The sequence below is a fragment of the Rhinatrema bivittatum genome, chromosome 2 (assembly GCF_901001135.1).
Source record: "Rhinatrema bivittatum chromosome 2, aRhiBiv1.1, whole genome shotgun sequence".
Taxonomy (NCBI): domain Eukaryota; kingdom Metazoa; phylum Chordata; class Amphibia; order Gymnophiona; family Rhinatrematidae; genus Rhinatrema; species Rhinatrema bivittatum.
This window is the reverse complement of record NC_042616.1, coordinates 72,462,038-72,485,432: the sequence shown is the minus strand read 5'-3', so window position 1 is coordinate 72,485,432 and position 23,395 is coordinate 72,462,038.

Genomic DNA, 23,395 nt, shown 5'->3' with positions numbered 1-23,395 from the left:
ATCTGGCATGAAACACCACAGCACCATCCCTAAAGCCCATTCAGGGTAACCCTGTGGTCCTGCCAAGCACTGCACGGGCCTGACTGCATCTGCACACGTGCTTCTACACTGGCAACCTCCCACCCACCAACTGGGTTCTTGCTTGCCTCTGGGCAAGTTCCCCGCCCACAAGCTACCCCACTTGTGGTTTCTAGGGACACTGAGACCTCTCACAACCAAGGGTCACACAGTTCCTAGAAATACACCCACAGACCGAATATATACAGCACCAGGATCATTAGTTAGTCCAAGAAAGGCAGAGCTAACAAAGTAATACGTTTATTAAGAAAAATCAGGAACAGTGAACGGATACTAGATTTCAACAGAAACAGATAAAACAACAAGGATTATACAGTCCTGTCATGACAAGCTGGATCTCTTGTCAGGAGGGCAAGCTGAAAGAGAGACTGGAGTCCAAGAAGGACAGGAAGCAGGGCCACAGATTCCCAAGAGAAAGAACTAGACTTCTGGAAGAGGTACCAAAAGGAAGGAATTTTTTAGTTTTATTTATCTAACAGAATATTTTCAGTAAAATATTTAATTTTGTAATTAACATATAGCACGATATTATTTCTTAAGTATAGTTGTCAGTGAGCATGAATGATGGGTATGAGTGCAAGAGTAGGTATGCATGTGTACAGTGTGAATACTCCTAGTGTATGCATGAGACTGAAAATGTGAAGACTGAAGATTGTGAGAGGCATATGTGGTAAATAAGAGCTTTAGACTGGTTGTGTAGGAAGTAGGGTCAAGAAAAAACATGTATAAAGGATGAGTGTGATGATCTGCTATGGAAAAACTAGTACTGTCTCTTTAAAGGTGTCTGGCAGCCCCAGTGCTGCATTGGATCAGAAAGGTCTCCCAGTTAGGAGAACATCAACCTGTTGAGGCAGGAAGTGATCCTGTAGCAAGGACCTGCTCTCCAGGTGATGTACTGTCCTCTCGCACTGAGGACAAGTCTCCCAGGGCTATTGCCTAGGAGGGAAAGGTTAGGTCAGCCATCATAGTTGGTAATTCAATTATTAGAAATGTAGATAGCAGGGTGGCTGGTAGATGTGAGGACCGCCTGGTAACTTGCCTGCCTGGTGCGAAGGTGGCAGACCTCACACTTCACCTAGATTATAGACAGTGCTGGGGAGGAGCCAGCTGTTGTGGTACATGTGGGCACCAAATAACATAGGAAAATGTGGGAGAGAGGTACTGGAAGCTAAAATTAGGATTTTAGATAGAAAACTGAAATCCAGAACCTCCAGGGTTGTATTCTCTGAAATGCTTCCTGTTCCACGTGCAGATCCCCAGAGGCAGGCAGAGCTCCAGAGTTTCAATGCGTGGATGAGACGATGGTGCAGGGAAGAAGGATTCAGTTTTGGAAGGAACTGGGGAAACGTTTGGGGAAGGGGTAGACTTTTCCGAAAGGATGGGCTCCACCTTAACCAGAGTGGAACCAAACTGCTGGCACTAACTTTCAAAAAGGAGATAGAGCAGCTTTTAAACTAGAACAAGGGGGAAAGCCGACAATCACTCAGCAGTGCATGGTTCGGAGAAATGTATCCTTGAAGGATACTAATGAAACAGGGCATCCCATCATATAGGTTCCAATAAAAGCAAACGAATTTCATGTGCCTGTATATAAAAAATCACCAAAGCTAATGATTTCCAAATTGTCCCTAACAACTGAAAAGCAGGTTGTTAATACAAACAAAAAACACACTTTGAAATGTCTGTATGCCAATGCCAGAAGTCTAAAAAGTAAGATGGGAGAGTTAGAGTGTATAGCAGCAAATGATGAGATTGACATAAATGGCATCACAGAGACTTGGTGGGAGGAGGATAACCAATGGGACAGTGAGTGCTTTATTAGGGTACAAATTATATCGCAATGATAGGGAGGATCAACTTGGTGGAGGTGTGGCACTTTATGTCCAGGAGGGTATACAAGAGACTAAATGCTCAGTAGAATATGTATGGGTAGAAAAAATCCCATGTGTGTTGGGTAAGAGTATAGTGATAGGAGTATAGTACCGTCCACCTGGACAAAATGGTCAGACAGATGATGAAATGCTAAGAGAAATCAGGGAAGCTAACCAATTTGGCAGTGCAATAATAATGGGAGATTGAATAGGCATGGACATTGTTTAAAAATACAATCTTAGAGGTGCGATCCAGATGTATTCCACGCATTAAGAAAGGTGGAAAGAAGGCAAAACGATTACCATCATGGTTAAAAGATGAGGTGAAAGAAGCTATTTTAGCCAAAAAAAATCCTTCAAAAACTGGAAGAAGGATCCATCCGAAGAAAATAGGATAAAACATAAGCATTGTCAAGTTAAGTGTAAAACATTGATAAGACAGGTGAAGAGAGAATTTTGCCACAGAGGCAAAAATTCATAATAAAAACTTTTAAAAATATATCCAAGCAAGAAATCTGTGAGGGAGTCGGTTGGACCATTAGATGACTGAGGAGTTAAAGAAGCTCTTAGGGAAGATAAGGCCATTGCAGAAAGACTAAATGAATTATTTGCTTCTGTGTTTACTAATGAGGATGTTGGGGAGATACCACTTCAGACGAACTGAACCAAATCACTGTGAACTTGGAAGATATAGTAGGCCAGATTGACAAACTAAAGAGTAGTAAATCACCTGGACCAAATGGTATGCATCCTAGGGTATTGAAGGAACTCAAAAATGAAATTTCTGATCTATTAGTTAAAATTAGTAACCTATCCATTACGTGCCCCACCTGCGGTCTCGTTCCAGGATCCTTCTGTTCCAGTTCCATTCCTGTTTGTACCTGCTTCCTTGCTCTGCTTGTTCCAGTGTTCGTTGTTTGTCTCCCTGGTCTTACCCCGGACTGACTTACTGACCTCAGCTTGTTCCTGAACTGCCTGCTTGCCTGCTGCCTGCCAAAGACCTCAGCTTGTTCCTGACCTGCCTGCCTGCCACCTGCCAAAGACCTTAGCTTGTTCCTGACCTGCCTGCCTGCCTGTTGCCTGCCCAAGACCTCAGCCTGCTCTTTGACCTTGCCTGACCTCTGGATCTTGACCCTTGCTTCGTTGCCCACTCCTCAGATTGATACCTGGACTTTGACCTTGCTCGCCTGACCTTGCTTGATTCTGGCTCTGTCCCTAGCCTTGTCCTCACCATCTCTATTGTGGTTCGCTCTCCTCCAACCTGTTTCCAGCCTCGAACCCGATAGCGCTCCTCTAGTGTCTGTGGGTACGCTGGACTTATACTCTCCCCAGAGACCCTGCGAGGTCCACCCAAGTCCAAGCGGCCCGGGTCCCTACGGGCTCCTCCTGGGGAGACCTCGGGCTTCCAGTGGTGAAGCTCTACACTGCCCGTCTCCTTCGTGCTCTGCCCCCTGTGGACAGTCCCTGTACTGCCACAGGACAGGGGTCCACCCCCGAGCACATCACTATCGTCAAAATCATCTATGTGCCTGAAGACTGGAGGGTGTCCAATGTAACCCCAATATTTAAAAAGGGCTCCAGGGGCGATCCAGGTAACTATAGACCAGTGAGCCTGACTTCAGTGCTGGGAAAAATAGTGGAAACTATTCTAAAGATCAAAATCATAGAGCATATAGAAAAACATGGTTTAATGGAACACAGTCAACATGGATTTACCCAAAGGAAGTCTTGCCTCACAAATTGCTTCATTTTTTGAAGGGGTTAATAAACATGTGGATAAAGGTGAACCGGTAGCTGTAGTGTATTTAGATTTTCAGAAGTCATTTGACAAAGTCCTTCATGAGAGGGTTCTAAGAAAACTAAAAAGTCATGGGATAGGAGGCAATGTTCTTTCCCCTGGTTAAAAGACAGGAAACAGAGAGTAGGATTAAATGGTCAATTTTCTCAGTGGAAAAGAGTAAACAGTGGAGTGTCTCAGAGATCTTTACTTGGACCAGTGCTTTTCAATACATATATAAATGATCTGGAAAGGAATACGACGAGTGAGGTTAACAAATTTGTGGACGATACAAAATTATTCAGAGAAGTTAAATCACAAGCGGATTGTGATACATTACAGGAGGACCTTGCAAGACTGGAAGATTGGGCATTCAAATGGCAGATGAAATTTAATGTGGACAAGTGCAAGGGGTTGCATATAGGGAAAAATAACCCTTGTTGCAGTTACACGAAGTTAGGTTCCATATTAGGAGCTACCACCCAGGAAAAAGATCTAGGCATCATAGTGGATAATACTTTAAAATTGTTGGCTCAGTGTGCTGCAGCAGTCAAAAAAGCAAATAGAATGTTAGGAATTATTAGGAAGGGAATGGTTAATAAAACAGAAAATGTCATAATGCTTCTGTATCGCTCCATGGTGAGACCGCACCTTGAATACTGTGTACAATTCTGGTTGCCACATGTCAGAAAAGATATAGCTGCTATGGAGAAAGTACAGAGAAGGGCAACCAAAATGATAAAGTGGATGGAACAGCTCCCCTATGAGGAAAGGCTGAAGAGGTTAGGGCTGTTCAGCTTGAAGAAGAGACGGCTGAGGAGAGATATGATAGAGGTCTTTAAGATCATGAGAGGTCTTGAATGAATAGATGTGAATTGGTTATTTACACTTTCGGATAATAGGAGGACTAGAGGGCATTCCATGAAGTTAGCAAGTAGCACATTTAAGACTAATCGGAGGGTAAACAAATTCCTCTGAAACAAATTCCTCTGGAATTTGTTGCCAGAGGATGTGGTTAGTGCAATTAGTGTAGCTGGGTTCAAAAAAGGTTTCGATAAGTTCTTGGAGGAGAAGTCCATTAACTGCTATTAATCAAGTTTACTTAGGGAATAGCCTCTGCTATTAATTGCATCAGTAGCATGGGATCTTCTTTGTGTCTGGGTACTTGCCAGGTTCTTATGGCCTGGATTGGCCTCTGTTGGAAACAGGATGCTGGGCTTGATGGACCCTTGGTCTGACCCTGCATGGCAATTTCTTAAGTTCTTATGTTCTTATGTTTTGCCCTAAGAAAGTACAGTCAATGATTTAGAGCTGAAGGTTTTTATCTTTCCATCTTATGGTATGTAATAAAGTAATCACAACCTTCTACCCGTTTACAACTGTATTCCAGTGTACCGTCAATGTGTACCACAAAATCAACCCAATCGTACCACTGGTAAATCTATCAACATTCACAGGTCAATGCCAAGTACTATATGTAGGCCTCTCACTCACAGGGTCTGCATAATGCAACAGACTCCTAATTAGGTACAAGGTATTGCACGTTGCAATATTGTAAACAAGCTAGTACAGTGATGAGCATTATTAAATCCCATTGGCATATATTGACTTTACACTCTATATTTCAAACGGGTCCAAGGTTCGCATTCTTTAGGGGCCAAAATATAAGAGACATGGTGGTCAAGTCCACCTTTACATCTGTAAATGTGCCCAAATTGACAGGTGGCCATCGCGAGTGCGGACACTGCGATATGTGTGCCCAGACAGTCACAGGGGACCAGTGGCAAGTACCGACTTCAGGAAAGGTTCTAAGATTGAACGGACTCACCAACTGTGAATCAGAAAGAGTCATCTATGTCATCTTTTGTCCATGTAACCTTCTGTATATTGGATGTACCAAACGAAAGATTAGAACCAGGCTCATAGAGCACAGAAGCTGTGTTAGGACTGAGAAGGTTACAGCACCTTTAGTACAGCACTGTATTACTCGACAGCATAAGTTTACAGATTTGAAATGGCTCATTTTGGAGCAAGTGCAGAGTGGTCCGCGTGGCGGTGACATTCAAATGCGTCTGAATATGCGGGAGCAGTTCTGGATATATTGGCTGGACACTATGGACCCGGGAGGTCTAAATGAGAAAATAAACTGGTATTCCTTGATTTAGAAACCCCCGTGGATCCTGGTGATTATTGCCAACCACAGCATCGGAGGAGACATTGGTTACTGGATATCGGTAGGTAAGGTGGTAAGAGTCCTTTCAGGTACAGAGAGTAGCTTTTTTAAGAAAGTGAACTCTGTGATGACATGCCATCATAATATAAACAAAATAAAAATTTTTGACGACGACTAAGGATTGATCAGTACAAGCCTGGAAGATTATGTGTGTGAGTTGCCAGTAACGCTGAAGTGGACGCGATGAAGATCATGTGATTAAGTTGCGAGGGACACTGAAGCTGAAGCCTGGAAGATTATGTGTGTGAGTTGCCAGTAACGTTGAAGTGGACGCGATGGCCGAGCATGTGATTAAGTTGCTAGGGACGCTGAAGCTGACTTGATTGAGATCAGGGGATTATGTTGCTAGTGATGTTAAAGCGGACGTGATGGAGAACGCCGCTCGGCTGAGACAGTAATAGCAGCGAATATATACAACAGAAAAAGAGAAAGAATGTGGTTATTTTCCTCTATAAGGATCTTTTGGAACACTGTGACATGTGTACAGAATGAAAATAGTTGTGACTTCTGCAGAGTCTGTAGATCCTAAATGAGAAAACCAAACAAGAAGACCGGACGTGAAAGGAAACTGCTTGGGATGACGTAGGTTCCGGTCTGGGTTATAATAGGATCACTCTCGCGGGTGTGCCTTTCAAAGATGGACGCGGCGTAAGGGAGCCGCGGCAAGATTAAAAATTGTGGTACTTGAGCCAGGAGAAGAGATATGGAGGCCTCAAAGTCGTTGAACTGAAGTCTAGAAGTTCGTCTCGGAGACTGGATACGGAAGAAAATTCCCCTGAAGCAGAACTGTTGGTTCGAAACACGCGGGTGTCGGGTGACTGACCAAAATTGGCGAGATAAGTACTGATCGTTTCTCTCGTATCTTTGGAGTACAGAGTGTGAAAATTAAGAGGATTATTGAAGAATCGATATGGGGCAGTTTTAATACAAAAAATGAAAAACTTTAACAAAAATATTTATAATTGAAGCAAGGTGGCCTTGTACCTAATTAGGAGTCTGTTGCATTATGCAGACCCTGTGAGTGAGAGGCCTACATATAGTACTTGGCATTGACCTGTGAATGTTGATAGATTTACCAGTGGTACGATTGGGTTGATTATGTAATAAAGTAAAACAGCTTGTTTTTGCAAGATTTTCTATTTTTGGCATGAGAAGAAAATAAAAGTGACAAAATAGGAGCTTTGACTGTGGCAAGGAACCTTCTAAGTGTGTTCCAGCCCTGGATTGAACTAAGTATATTTGAGTTATAGGGTTCAGAACAGTAAATAGAAGTGGAGGGCTACATCTACAGCATTCCTCCTCCTGTATTCTTTGATTGCAGTTGTGTCAAATACTATTTTGACCACCCTGCATATCTCCTAAATATCCTCTTTTATGACAGCTGCTATACAGCAAAACCAGAATATCCAGAAATATTTGCCATCTGAAACCCAAGAGGATCAAGGGAGTGAATGGGAAGCCTAAGTAAGGCTGAAACTGTCTTGGAAAACCAATGCCAAGTTTTTTCTTTCTCCTTCTAATTAAAAAAAACTTGTAATTATGGATTAGTTCATTTAATGCACTATAAATAACTGATGTAGGGTGGTAACTTAGAATTATTTATTTTGCTTTATATTACGAAGTCATTTGTTTTCCTAAAAAATAAACCAAACTCATGTTATACATTCACACTAACTTTTTATAACTGTCTGCTGAATTTAGTGTTTGCGCAAGATGACAGGTTAGAAGGCAATGAAAAACACAGAGACCTTCATTCTACCAATTTTCCCTTTATGGAAAATGTATTAAAAAAAATGGTAATCTGAACCAAAAATGGTTAGTTAAATCCAAAATGAATCGAAAATAACCATGAAAACCCTAAATTTTGGTTTTGTTCATTTCAGAAAATAGTGCACGCTATTTGAAAAACACAAAATTAAAAAAGAAGAAATCAACAGTTATTTTCGATTCATTTTCGATTCATTTTGGATTTAACTAACCATTTTTGGTTCAGATTACCATTTTTTTTTTTTTTTAAACAATTGCACATCCCTAATAGGCAGCTCCTGGCGTTCTCTGATGAAGTGGATAGAATTCATTCATCTGTATCAGTCTGGCTTTCTCACAAGCAACATGGAACAGACAGAAGTTCTAAGGTCCCTTGGAAATGATGTTCAGATGGCTGCAGACAACGGCAGGGGCACCGTATTGGTATTCCCAGACATGTCTGCAGCATTTGATACATAGTAAATGATGACAAAGAAAGATTAAAAAAGACCCATCTGGTCTGTCCAGCAGTGATTTTATGCGTTATCTTCCCAAAGCAGATCAGTTTCCCACATGGCACCCTCCTCCAAGCTTGTTGTGAACTGTGTCCCTATTTGGGTTGCAGTTGCTGCTCTGTGCAGGTTTGAACATGTTTTATTGTTGCAGCATTTACAGGTACAATGTGAAACCGGCTTTGGTCTTTCCTAATGGACAACATGCAACTCCCTTCAGGGATGCCTAGGCTGGCAGAGTCTTGTTGCTTTGTTGATTTTTTTTTTTTCACTTCTATGCATGCAGAATTAGGAGAAGGTGATAATAGCCTGGAGGATTGCTTGTAACTGTTTGTGGGAGCCGGCTGTGTGGCACTTAATAAGTCAAGAAGAAAAATACTGTACATGATGACAGAGACCAACAAGCCAACTGTTCTTTGTGATTAGCTCCCTGTAGAGCAGGGGGGCTGATGAGATCAGAAGCATAAGCTCCTGTGCATCTGACCTCTTCAATTAATTTATTAGTCTGCATGCTGCATGTTTATGGCAGACCTGATTGCAACAAAGCTCCTGTCTGGGAAAAGGGGAGCTTTGGATTCAGACAGCAAACAATGAAGGCCCCGACTTTTACGGTTTGGTGAACAAATAAACATGGGGGTAACTTGCTGATGCGGCGCTTACTACCCTTAATCACTTAAGCCTGATACTTTTGATAAAACTCCACTATTGCTCTCTGCTTCCATGGCAGCGGTTAAGGAAAATTGGATTCAAACAACATCTGTGGGTCTTGACTTTTATGGTCTGGGAAACTGATAAGCAAGAGGGTCACCTACACAGTACAGCAGATACTGGCATAAGCTTGCTGGGCAGACTGGGTTCATCATTTGGTCCTTTTCTGCCGTCATTTCTATGTTTGGCCTAAATTTATGAAAATGCACTAAATATCACATGCGATAGGAAAAGGGGTATGTTTTATGGTAATAGGCTGTTTGTCGCACAGCGTACTATCTTAGCATAGGTATTACTGCGATAACTTTTTCACACTTCGCAATTCGAAAGGCTAAGGAATGCAGTTACAATAAAACAAGGGAGTAATACAACTTGGAGCATAGAAAAGAAGCAGGGGATTAAATAGAGAAAACATATATGCCAAGAACAATGTGCTTAGAGCATTAATGAATTGCCCTTATGAGGTAGGGATATTAATTACCATGATTACGGCAAAGTCTGAGCGACTAGTTAATAATGGAATAAGTTAGTATTATCGTTATGCTTTATTGTGGTGTGGAGTTCGTAGACTAATCTACTGTACAGTCCTCGGACTGTGTGTCGGTGCCTTTCTGTCTTTTCCTGAATAATTTCTCTCCATTTTCCTGTCTCTTTATAAAATGCTTGTTTAAAAAGCCATGTTTTTAAACTTTTCTTAAATGTCTTGAGATCACTTTGTAGTCTGATCTCTGGAGGCATTGTGTTCCAGATTATGGGTCCTGCTAGTGATAGGGCCTCTTTCTCTCACTTGGGTTAGTTTTGCTGTTTTAACTGATGGAATGGTTAGGAGTGCTTTATTTGCTGATCGGAGGTTCCTGTGTGGAATGTGTACCCATAATGCTGTGCTCAACCAGTCTGATTTCTCATCATAAATTAGTTTGTGAATGATACATAGGGTTTTGTATTTAATTCTGTGTTCAATTGGTAGCCAATGTAACTCTGCTAGGGTTTCGGTTATATGGTCCCTCCTTCTTTTTCCAGTTAGTATTCTAGCTGCTGTGTTTTGAAGTATTTGCAGTGGTCTTAATGTTGTATTAGGTAGTCCTAACACAAGGGCATTGCAGTAATCTGTGCTGGAGAAAATTAGTGCCTGTAGTATTGTTCGAAAGTCATTTTGAGTTAGTAGTGGTTTAAGTTTTCTGAGTACCAAGAGTTTTGCACAACCTTCATTTACTTTTAGTGATATGTGTTGTTTCAGATTGATTTCAGGGTCCATTATTATTCCCAGGTTACGTACTTTTCCCGCTAGTTCTATTTTCTGGTTGTCTTTGAGTATTATTGAGCTTTGACTGATTTCAGAATTTTTTCGTTCTAAGTGTAGAAATTCTGTCTTATCAATATTAATTACAAGTTCCATTTGTGTCAATAGTTGTTTTATAATGCTTAGGTACATGTTGGCTAGGTTTAATGTTTTCTCTAGAGTGTCCTCTATGGGTAGAATTAGTTGAATATCGTCGGCGTAAATGTAGTGTATAATTCCTAGCCCTGCAAGTAAGTGGCATAATGGCAGCATGTATATGTTAAAAAGGGTCGCAGATAGGGCTGATCCCTGTGAAACTCCTGTTTTGAGATTAATTTTTTTCTGACAATGTATTGTTGATCTGAACTTGGAAAAACCTGTTTTTTAGGTATGAATTGAACCATTTTAGTTTTAGGCCATGTAATCCGATTTCTTCCAGTCTATTTAGTAGTATTTTATGGTTTACTGTGTCAAAGGCTGCCGATAGGTCAAGCATTAGTAGAATATAGTGTTTACCACTATCAAAGCCTCTTAGAATGTTATCTGTTAGAGAGAGGAGTAAAGTCTCAGTGCTGTAGTGTTTTCGAAAGCCGTGTTGAGATGGATACAGTATGTTATTGTTATCCAGGTGTTCAGCTAGTTGTTTCTGTACCGTTTTTTCAATTAGTTTGGCTACTAAAGGAAGATTTGATACTGGTCTGTAGTTGTTTAGGATAAGGGGATCACTGTTTTTTTTCTTAATTATTGGTTTTATTATTGCTCCTTTCAGAATATCTGGCATTGTTCCTTCTTTTAGGGATAGGTTTATGATTTTAGTCAGAGTTTGGGCTACTATGTTAGCTGATTTCTTCAGTTCAATTGTAGGTATTGTGTCAATTTTGTGTGGGGCGGGGTTTACATTTTTTAGCATATGTTCCACTTCCATTTCAGATATCTCAGTGAAAGATGTCCATGGGTTGACATCCCTTTTTTGCATTCTGTGTTGCTGAGACCTGTGATCCTGAACCCCTTGACTTTCCTTCATGAGAGCCAATCAGTGTGGACCTTCCAAAGGCCTGCAGGATCCGAGACTGATTACATGGACCTTCACCTGCAAAGTGAGTTGAAACGTCTATCTTTGGTTAGTCTAGAGAGGTTAAAATCTGAACTCCATCAGACTGTGCTTATCCCTAGGGAGTCAAGCCACTACAATATCAAATCTGAACCACTGTTAATGTTAAATTAAAGCTGAAACCAGGAAAGCCAGAGTAAAAGAGAGAAAGCTTACTTGGGCCTCCTCTGTTCAGAATATTGAACTGAGTCAAAGGAGTTTCTTAAAAGCTTGGGAGATTAGATCCTGTCTTACAGATGGAAAAGCAAACTGTGACCACAGTGCAGATATCATTTGCTGACTTACACATAATTAGACAGATTCACTCATTTTTTGGAGCAAAAATACCTGGCAATACTTGTGGACACTTTTATAACAAATAGGATTGATTACAGGAATAGGATGTATCCAGGTCTCCCAAAGAAGACCATCAGATGATTGCAATTATTGTGAAATATTGCTGCCAGGTTACTTGGAAAACAGGCTTTAGACTACGTGAACATTTTACTTAGGAAACTCCACTAGCTCCCTGTTGAAAGTAAAATTATGTTCAAGGCCCTTTGCCTTGTTTTCAAGGCATTACATCACTGATTATGTAAATAGCGAAACTCTTGATAAATTGTAATCCTACAAGAGCTTTACACTCATCTCAGCTTTATGTACCTGGTGTGCAGAGGTAAAACTAGGGTCCAAAAGACAAAAGCATTTAGTTACTATGCTCCAAAGCTCTGGAATTCAATCCCTAGTGATCTTCATCTTGAGCTAAATGATCTGACTTTCTGTAAAAATAAATAAATAAATAAAGTCAGGATTGGTTATTCTCCAAAGTATTTATTTATTTTGACTTCTGCTTTGTTCTATATTTTTTCATTATTTGATAGTTATGGGATGATTATGAGAATTTACAGGATAGATTTGGAAGGGATTGAAATTCTGTTTATCTTCATGTTATGCAATGTTGTTTGTTTCATCGGCTTTAATGATAAGCCATGTGATCAAATTGAACTAAATGTAGCATGGAAAGGAAGCAGTAGAGGTGTAGTCTTGTCCTTGTGCCTTTTCACCTACTCAAAAAGTGAAAAGCTAACTGAGTTATCTGAGTTCAGCCACTGACCTCGCTGCTGAAACTCCTTAGTGCCAGCAAAAGAGCCAATTACAGCATCTAAATGAATTTGAAAGAAAGTTAAATAAATTGTTCTGCTAGTTATGATGCTGGTAATAATGATGTAGATATCTGGGTACTGGACAGTGTTGCGATCCCTCCTGCGCCACAGGAGGCATCTTACCTTCTCTTCTGGAGGCTACTCTGAAGCTAGGGCCTCACCAATCTATCCAGGACTTGCTCCAGGTCCTGGGAGGCCTCGCTGTTCTTGAGGCCTACCTGTGGCTTGCTTGGCTCTGCTTGGACTTCCTGGTTTGACCACGCCCTTCTCCCTAAGGGCCGGCCCGCAGCACTCCACCGCAGTTATAGGGCCGGTGAGGGGCGTTCCAAGTGAACTCCTCCCAGGGAGTTGCCTGCATGCAGCAGTATAAAAGGACTTTCACTTCAGTTCCTGTTGGCCTTTGGATCGGGTTCCACAGTTGTCTGTGTCTTCAGACTGGTCCAGGTCCTCCGTGGTCTCCTTTGCTTTGATAGTTTCGTGTTCAGTGTCTTCATGTTCCTTGTTTCCAGTCCTGATGTCAGCCTTTGGATTGATTTTCACAGTCGTCTGTGCTTCTTCCTTGGTCCAGGCCCTCCGTGGTCTTCTTGTGTCTTGATGACTCCCTGCCCTGTGTCTCTGCCTGTTTCCTTGATGTTGTTTCCAGATGTTCCTAGATGTTTGTTCCTGTTCCAGTTCCTGATGTTCCAGCTTGCTTCAGACTGCCAGGAGTGCAGTAACCCGCTTCTTCCCTGCACTTGTCCCGTTCTCAGCGTGGTCCGCGACCAGCCTCCTGGGCTGTGTAGGGCATGCAGTGGGACAGGGTGGTCCGCGACCAGTCCATTGGGTCCGCTCGTGTCGGTGGGCTGAGTAGGGTGGCCTGAGGGACAGTGCCAATGTCTTCCTTCCTAGCCCTCGTCTATGATGTCTTCGCTTCAGCCCTCATCTATGATGTCTTCTGTGTTCCAAGGACTCTGTCTGCCCTCGTCCTCTGTCTGGCCTGCTGCCCAATGCCGTTGTCCAGCAGCAGGTCCGAAAGGGCTTGGAACAGTCGGAGGATGTTTCATCAATCAACATTGCGTTGTTGGTTGTCTTGGGCGTGCAGGTCCGGCTGAGGGTCAGACTCTGTTCTCTATTCCTGCTTCAGTACCTGCCTGGCTCTCCATGCTCGCATTGGCTTACCTCCCACGGTGTGGCTTGGGGCTCCTCCCTGAGTCTCGCCGTGGCCCAAGGACTCACTACACCTGCTCTAGAGGTGACCGTGCTCCTCGCACCCGCAACAGAATCCGAAAGGCCTCCAAGCCCTCGGTTCATCAGCGACGTGGAGGATGCGCTCGTAACAGACAGAGCAGTTTCTCAAATTTGTGATGACTGAAGTGATTGTAAACAGCCTCAGATCCCTCAGGTTATAAACGTATCTATTTAACTTAACTGGGATATTCAGTGGCATGGGTAAACTACCATATATACCCAACTATCTTAAAGTTAGCCAGATCAGTTTATCCAGTCAATTTTAGGTCTTCAGACCCTTAGTGTGAAGGTATTTAACTGACCATTGAATAGATTAGTCAGATATTCAGTAGGGGATTTGCATGTCATAGTCCCCTGGACTTCTGCTGGAAAGATTGTAGGAAATATCACTAAAAAATCAGAGGATTCAAACTCCTAAATTACAGAACCATGCCTGGGGAAGGGATTTATGAGAGAAATGTACTGGAAAACTGTCCTTGGAAGCAAACTGATTTTCATCCTAACAAGTGTATTCAGACACGTGGGTACTGAGATCCCAGACAATAGGGGTATTTGGCCAGGTAGAATAGAGGGTAGTGTACATGGTCTCTCTCTGTTGTCCTGCCTGGGTATTGGCCTTTTGGCTGAGAGGTGGCCCATACAGGGTCAGACAACAGATAAAGCAAAAGCCAGGCTGAGAGAAGGTGACTTATCCAGGCTGGGTAACAGCACATGACTGGCCATGAGCTTAGCGGAGCTCTAAAATCACTGAAAGCTAAAACTGTGGAAGGTCAGAACCACTGAATATGAAAACAGCCATGTGCCTAGTGGAGCTGTAAACCCATGCCAGGGAAAACCTTCCTACTGAGGGAGGAAAACTGAAGGACAGCAGCAGGCTGGGAGGTGGAGTGGTCTCCACCGTGAGTGAGGGGACTCCAGAAGCAAATTTGGAGATCAAGTGGTCCCCTTTGAGCAAGAGGACCCTAGTGGCAGTCAAGAAGGTAGTGTCAGGTCCCCAGGAGGGCATGAAACCCAGCAGCAGTCCAGATGGTGGAGTTGGGTCCCCCAGGAGTGTGTGAACCCCAGTGACAGACCAGGAGGCAGAGTTGGGTTTCTCAGCAGAGCGAAAGGAGTCGGTTTAGATACAATGGACCACCCTAGGCCAATACTGCCCACCAGCCCAGTTGCATCTTTTCACATGGGTGAGACTTGGGATAAAGGGGGGAGGGTAATAATGATACTTGAGTATAGGGTGGTATACTGTAGGGACTATCAGCCCCAAATTGCCAAATATTAAATGTTCTTGATACCTTGTAGAAATGTATATAGTTGTGTAGACTGAGACTACTAATCACAAGTAGATAAGTGTGCTGCTTGACATCCTATTAGCAATGTACATAGTCATGTAGAAATGTATAAGCTTGTATAGTCTAATAAACCTGTATATATTTGTATATATTTGTACATACTGCCAGTCTTGCTCACAGTTCCATTTGTTTTCCTGGGGGAAGGGAAGGGAAATCCCACCCACTAACACCTTCTTCCCCAGGTGGAGGCACCAGGCGCCAAGAACACGAGGACCAATGGAGTCTGCCCTGGGGGGATCCCGCCAGGTCGATTCAAGACCCAGGAACGCCCCACGAGGTAAGCGGTCAAGGGGGCATTACACTTCTAACATATAACCATTTCGAATGGTTAATGTGTGAGATAGAAGAAAGGTTAATCTGTTGGTTTAAGTCTGCTGTTTTGCAAACTGAAATCTGTGGTCAAAGTAACTCTCCTTGCATGTCTGCTGTCAGCAAAGGGAAAAGAAAGATATATTAATAAGGTTCTTCTCTGAGTAGTCACTTCTTCTCTGTGTTAAGAACATGGAGATACCTGTTACATGAGCCTCAATAATTGGAAATATGTGCACAGTGACAGCCCATCTGCTTCTTTTGTGAATGAAGTGGAGCACTCGTTATGACCCAGGGGTTTTAACAAACTGGAGGGTCTGTAGGCCCATAGTAAATTTGATCCATTATTTTAATTAGTCAGTACACAAATAAACATAACTAGGACTGTGAGGGCATATATAAGAAACTCCCTCAGAACACCTTAAAGGATTGGCCACAGCTGTCTGTACCAGCTGTCTCCTTAAGTCCCAACCCAACAAGGGATTCTGGGCTAGGATGGATCACTGCAGACCAGAGATAAGACAGAGGGTTGGGAGAGGCACCGGGAGAGCAGAGAGGAAGCCCTCCTATGAGAGGTCGTATTGTAATTGATGTTTGAACACTATCAGAACAGCAAGGTGAGCTGCATCTGTTCTTCTGTCTTGCTTTCACTGTAAATTAAAGTGCACGTAAGGAAACAGCCTTAGATTTCCTGGCTGTTTCCCAAACCACTACCACCCAAGTTACCACAAGGACAAATATGGGGTACAAACATCTACTAAGAAAACAGAGAAGTTACATACAGTACAATGCTCGTTTAGAGGTAAATAATCAAAAACTGGGCATGTTGGTGCAAACTCCCTGGGTACCTTTAAGCAATAATAAAAGCAAAAACTATGCCAGTAGTTTTGCTTTGATTATTGCCTCCTAAAAAGAACCTGCACAGAATCGTGCCTACCTTTTATGTTAGCATTTGTTTTTCAGATGAACCAAGACATATAGTTTTAAATACTCAAAACTACAGGTGTAGTTCCCTCCCCAGACCTAACCCTGCCCCTGGGAATGCCTAGAAAATACGCAAGTGAAAAGATGCATAGTTTTGATGTGCATGCACACTTTCACCCATGTAGAGGGTGGACAATAATCAAACAGCCAATTTCCACAGGTGGAACAGAGCTTTATCTGCAGAAACGCCTTTCTTTATTCCCCCTCTTAATATTCTTTGCCCAACAAAATTATTTGCCTTAGGCTGTCAGAAACTGGTTAAAAAGGCAATAAGAGAATATTTAACAAGGCCCATAATATAACTTTTAAGGTTTATACAGCAGCTACATCACTAGGCATGATTTCTACTGTTATTCATTTGGCATTATCTTTACCTTTTATAGGTTATTAATGAGAATGCTTTGAAGACTTTTAAATACCTTGAAAATGCACAAGAAACAAACATTTTCCAATGAAAAGGAAGTTGTAGACTGAGGGGTTGTGATGTGAAACTCCAAGGGGGTAGACTCAGGATCATCAGGAAATATCTTTTTTTTCAGGGAAAAAGTGGTGGATGCCTGGAATGCTGTCCTGGAAGAGGTGGAGGGAAAAAAAAAATCAACAGTGACAGAATTCAAAAGGGGTGCAATAAATATAGAGGATCCCTAGAGGCAAGAAGATGGAAAAGAAAGCCCTGAGGTAAGCTGTATGGAGGTAACCTTCACAGAGCGACAGTTACAATCCTAATCTCCTTGCTGAGCACAATGGATGGGCCATTTTGGTCCTAATTGGCCAGCATTTATTATGTTACTATGCAAAATAAAAGGAACGGTTCTTTTTTGCTTTCTCTCATCACCTTCCTTTTTGCCGTTTCAGGGCCTCTTCTCCATTCTTCTGGTTCTTTTTTTTTTCTTCACTCTCTCTGCTTCCGTGCAGCACGACATTGCACTGTAAAATGTTGTTATGAAGCACAAAAGCATACATCTGTTTCTTACAGACTGGGAGCTGAGTGGGGGGTTATTGGCTCTGGGAAAATCATTGTTTTGGTGTTGGCTGTCTTTGTAGTAGGCAGTGAAATTACAATATCTTTCTCTCCCGAATTATATGTTGCACAGTATATGCAATGTTCTCTCGTCATCCTCCCTTAAGGTTGCAGTTGTGTATGTGTAAGTAATTTAATTGTTTCCAGTGAGTGGTGGGAGTCGGTATAATCTAATTTCTTCTGTAGTACCACCTACTTTAGTTAGTAGTATGCACTATGCACCATAAGTACTTTGGTGTCTGTACAGAAGTTATTCTCCAGAAAAGAGATTTCATGATTATAGGGGTTTTCCTTTACTAATTTGGATTGTCAGATCTAGGATTTCCTCTAAACCCCTCTCTGTTTCATCTCATGGCCCACTTTAGCGCCATTTGCCTAATACTGCACTAACACCATTTTTGTCCCTTTTGCTTACACATAACCCAAGAGTGAGGTTACTCGATGACTCCAGGTCAGCAGGGGCAGGCTGAGGTAGTTCTGGTTTTGCCCCATTCTACACATGAACTTGTAGTCCTGCTTGCATTAATGAAACTGAAACTGCAAGTCCACATAATGCAAGGATGCAAATCCAGGATTGGCACGGCCTCTTCTTAATTAGCTGGGACTCAGGGCCTGCCTGCCCATTAGACTAATTTAGTAAACTGCAGAATATAGGGTCAGGTCTGAGAGCAAACGCTTTCTAGAACTGTAAAGATAGCCGAGGAGTCATGAGAACTGGTGGCTGAAGCACATAAGATAGAGACAAATTGATGGGGGTTCATGAATCTGAATGCCGCCATGATACAGACCCCCCTTTATGGTTCAGGTGGTATCCTGCACCAGTCTCTTGTGTTTTACAGGCTAAACAAATCTGGACGGACTGGGTTGTGACTTCTCATTTAAAAATGAATTCTCGTCAATGGATTCTGCCACAGTACCCGACTTGAGAGGACACTGCTCTTGCAGACAAAGCCCCGAAAGGCTGACCTTTGTTGACTCCAGCCATAAGAGAAATGTTGCCAATTGTTCAGCCACTTCTACTTTGTTTGCAATTTTACATCCATGCCCTTACATGGGTAAGACATTCAGCTGTATGAGAAAATAAAAATATTAGCACCAGCCAATTGGTGGCCAGCTTCAGCACGCCTTAACTGGCAGCAAGAGCCTGCCGAATCTTGCCACTGAAGGATTTGTTCTCAAAGCAAAAAGTTCAATTCAGTCTTGGGCAGAAACAGCACATTAGGATTGCCGTTGGTTTCATACAGCAGTGTGCACAGTAATAAAATGCAGCCCTGAGATTGGGCACAGATTACCTGCTTAGTTTGGGGGAGGGGGGAACAAGGGATAGGAAGGGCATATTGGTGGGAGAAGACAGAGGGGGGTCCCAATTAAACAATAGCATCTGCGGACACTGAGCCCCCTATTCCCACCACCACCACCCCCACCCCCAAAGTACATCTGTGCCTGAGGTTTTACTCTGAGCTCATGTTATAGCCTGTTATAGCCACTTCCTTCTTGAACATCTGCCAGGACGTGGTTGCAAGTTGCATTCAAAGCAAACTCTCACAAAGGCACAGGAGATATTTCTTTCTCATTGTATTTATGCAGACATTGTAGGCTCAGGCCAGCACTACGGTGGCGGCTGCTTCACGTCAATGGTGAGAGGTAAGGATATGTGAAAGTTATCCTTCTTGGGGCCGATGTAATATTAAGCGCAAAAAAAATGTGCGTCCAAACTGGGCACGTGTTTTTTCAACGTCCACACATTCCCCTCTCCTGGGTGCCCAATGTAATAGGAAAATGAGCTGCCATGCTCAAAAGCACATGCTAGAGGTAAATTGTGCATCCCCGGCACGTTCATGGCATCGGGTGCCCAGGAGATGTGGCTGTGCACGGGTTAGGAAAACAGACACTCGTAAATTGAGCATCTGTTTTCCTAACCTGACCGCCGCCAAGATTTTTTTTTTTTCATGCTGCTTCCTGTGGTTCCTCCTACTTAATATTGTGATGGTGTTAAGTAGGAGGAACCACAGAAAAGAAGTATTTTTTGCTTTTCCGTGGAGCTTTGGGGTGCATCAATACGTAATGCCAGCTCCAGGGCTAGCATTAATTTTTGAGGGTTAAAACATGCGTGCCGGGCGCACAGTGATTTTTTGGATCGGGTGTAATAGCTAATAACCTCATCTACATGAGGTTACATGTGATGAGTGCACTTAGCTACGCACTGATCACACGGTTTGGATGAGCTAAACTCATTATTGCATCAGAGTTATTCTAGCACGTCCAAAATGCACGGCCAACCACGCGTAAGGCTGTGCGCTGAGCTTAGTGCATTATATTGCATCAGCCTCCTTGTCGCTCAAATTATTTCTCACCTTTTTATGAAAAGATGAAACATGGAACCTGATGTCAAGATGCTCATGAGAAGAGTCAAATCTGTCCAAAAAAAGGCAAAATCTCATTAATTTAATGTCTGGGGAAATTGAGGCAAAGTCTCAGATTTCATTTTTAAAATAACACAAACCTAATTAATCATTCAGAATATGCTTGTAAGAGTTCAGCTGAAACGTTAAGCAAACAGTGATGGTCTTCACAAGTAATTTACAAGAAGCTTGTACAAATACTTCCTGATCGGGGAGAGAACATTCTGACACATGTGTAAGGACAGGAGGACCAGGAGCTAAAGCTACATTCACTTTCCCTGTGTAGATTGTGCAGAGCTAAAATGAATGTGGAATCAAGCATTTGCTTCAGAGTCCAAAGAACAAACCCAGACCAAGATCTACCTGGTAGGCAAAATGTCCAGGAAGAGCTCAGTAGCTTATTCCTCTAATCAGAAAGAAAAAAAAAATCTCCTGCTAACATAATACAGTCTGGTGGAATAAGAAATTGTTTCCATTCATCAGACTGGAAGATGTTTTAGAATGTAAACTTAACTTCCTCTTACTTCCTCGCAGAAAGAAAGAAGCCGCCAAGTCAAGGTCGGTCATCACTGTGGCAAGGTTAATACTGTGACAGCCTGTAAGGAACAACGTTTTGGAAGGGGGGGAAAAGAATCCCTCAATCTTCATTTTTTAGCAATGTGCTGATCTTCAGCTTTGCCTCTTGAAAGAGAGTCAAATAATGCTGGCAAAAGGTGGCACAGGAATACGTGAGCAAGCCAGAGAGGCAAAAACCGGCATATGCAAAAGTAAGATAGCAAACGATTAGCTTTTCACTCATCTGAACTATTTAAAGTATTTATTTTGCCTTCTCTATAAGGTGTAAAAAAAAAAAATCATTATGCACATTGATAAATAGATTTCTACACTGAAGACATTTTTGTTGGCAAGCTGCAAAACATTGTCAAATGCATGTTTCAGTTAATTGTTAGTGTATGCTATGTATTACCTTTTTAACATAATTATGAATGTTAAATTGTGATCCACAGTGGAGAAAGTTTTCAGAAAACGCAGAATATAAAAATGCACAAATAAATAATAAATAAGATGGCTGTATGAAAGTATCCCGGAACATAAGAGGTTTTTAGAAGATAAAGTAAGGGTAAATGTGGCATTTGTTTCACATTCTTCACCGTATTTATATAGAGGCAGCTAAATAAAAGAGAATATATTCCTATTACTGTAATGCAAAGGAAGATGGTCCTTTTCTTCAGGGATTATTGTGATAATGGATTGTTACAGAAAACTACCTGCTGGTAGCACATATTGTTCATTACATTAGAGATGCTGTAAGGGTCAGCAAACTAGTTATAGTTGATATATTAAGTTTGGAAGGGTGGCCAGGTCAAAGTTCCTGGCTGCCCAATGTAACATGGGTGCCAGGCTCAATCTTGGGTGACTCGGGGGGGAGGGAGAAGGGGAAGGTTGGTTGTCAGCTTATGCAAAGTAAATACAGGGCTTTGGGCAGTGTGATTGGCTATAGGGCACTAGGGTTGTGGGGGAAAAAGGGAGGAGTTTGGTGGGAGATTGTGTGGTAGCAGACTGAAGTGAGTCATTTGCCTATTGTCCTCTGTTGAGCTGCATTGCGGGTGCCGAGTGGTTTGTGCGATTCAAGGCAGGTTGGCGTGCTGTGGTTCTCCGCGCGTGCTTTTCAGCTGCAATGGATTCCGCGGAGGCAGCAACTGTCAGCAACGGTGAGGGGAGGAGGACGGAACGGTCAACGGTGGAGGCAGATCGAGTCATCGGTGAGGCTGGTCAGCTGGGGCCTGTGTTTCCGGCAGAAGCTGTGACAGTGAGAGATTCTGGCACAGGAAGGGCTCTTGGCATGCTGGAGGAGCGGGTAGCTGGGGGGGGAGGTGATGTGCAGTGGCAGGCCTGAGTTGAGTTTGGTGGCTGTGGGCACTGGCAGGGGGATGGGCCTTCATTCGTCTGTTCGGCTCAAGCAGGTGCATTCTGGGGCACTTCTGGTTCTCAGGTGTGTGTGGGCTCAGGGCCGGGGTCACGGTGTTCACATCTCCTCTCCCGAGGGGGGGGGGGGGGGGGTCATAGCGGCTGGGTTTAGGCCAACTGCTGAGGAGGTTTTGGTGCTTTCTTGTGGTGGTGGTGGTGGTGTAGCAACAGGAGAGGCAGTGAGAGTCAACATGGCTTGTGGGGATAGGCAAGCTAACGTGGGTAGTGTGGGGGTGTTGCCTGATATGGCGAGAGCAAGGGGTGTGTCTGTTCCTGGGCTGGTGTTAGGGTGGGAGGAAGTGCTCAAAATGTCAGGACCAAGCAGTTTGGGTATGAAGGCTAGGGGCTTCAGAATGGTTGGTGCTGGGCGTGAGGTCCATGAAGGGACAGCTAGGGATAGTGGAGAACCTTCTTATTATCTTGGGGGGTTTTCTTGTGATTGGGGGATGATGTTTCAAGTCAGAATGGAAGTATGTGCGGGGCCTGGGGAGGTTCAGGGCAGCAATTCCCTATGGGTGCTGAAGGTAATGCAGCCCCATGGCTTAGTGCTGGTTATCCGGGGAGATTCCTTTATTCTGGTATGGGCAATTGGAGTTCTTTTCCTGGAATCTGGCCATTGGGGTGGGGTATGGAGGTTATGGAATTTTGTGCCACCCAGCCAGAGGCTGTTCACCTGCGGGGACATGCTTGGCTGGTAGTGTAATTGACTCTTCTGCTTTGGTTGTTTTTCTTACTTCACAGGAGCTTGCCTCGCGTGGGACATTTGATGGTCCTGGTACTTCACAGCAGGAAAGGTGGCGAGGAGACCCAGTGCTAGCTGAGACAAACACTTTGCACCCTCAGGTGCATGTTGGTAGAGGCTCAGATCAAGCTGCACTGCAACAGGGTGAGTCTGCAGCAGATAGTGCTTTTGGAGCAGGGGGAACTTTAGCTCAGCCTGTCATTGTTCCTGTGAGGGAAAGTACAATGGAGAAGGCAGTAGGAGCTGGGGGGCCATTTTCGGCTGTGGGCAAGTCCAATGATGCTGTCAAGGTCGGGATCGTGGCAAGTCAAGGCACAGGTAAGAAGCGGGATAAGTCTAGTTCATCTGATTTGTCATCTTCTAGCTCTTCCCTTTCATCAATATCTGATTTGGTGTCATGGGATAAGTCACCAGTGGGATCGGGGGCAGTGGATAAGAAGGATGATAGGGGGCTCCAGCTTTGGTAGCACTTTCCAAACTCTGGGAGGTTCTTTCCAGGTCCATGAGGAGTAAGATAAGATGGCACAAATATATTGACAGATTTAAATTGTTGGAGGGTGGGCATGGGCGAAGGAAGCAGAGTAAGATGAAGAGAGATAAAAAGCATTTCCCTGGGACTCAAAAGAAGATACCACACACTATCTTGAACTGGATCTGGTGTTTTCTTTGGTTCGTGAGTGTAGTTTGGCATCATGATGCTTCGCAATATGGGCATTTATTGGTTTATGCTGCTGCGATTTTAGTGGCCAATAGGAATAATGAAGGTTGGGCTTGGCTCAAGTATGAGGAGCATTTTTGTGATAAAATGTAGGAGAATAATTTTAAGTCCTGGGGTGTGCAAGACAAAGGTTTATGGCTAACACAGATGACTAAGGCTCCAGGTGCGTTTGCAGTAAGCGCTGGGCAGATTGTTGGTGGGTCAAGTGGGTGGTCCTTTCA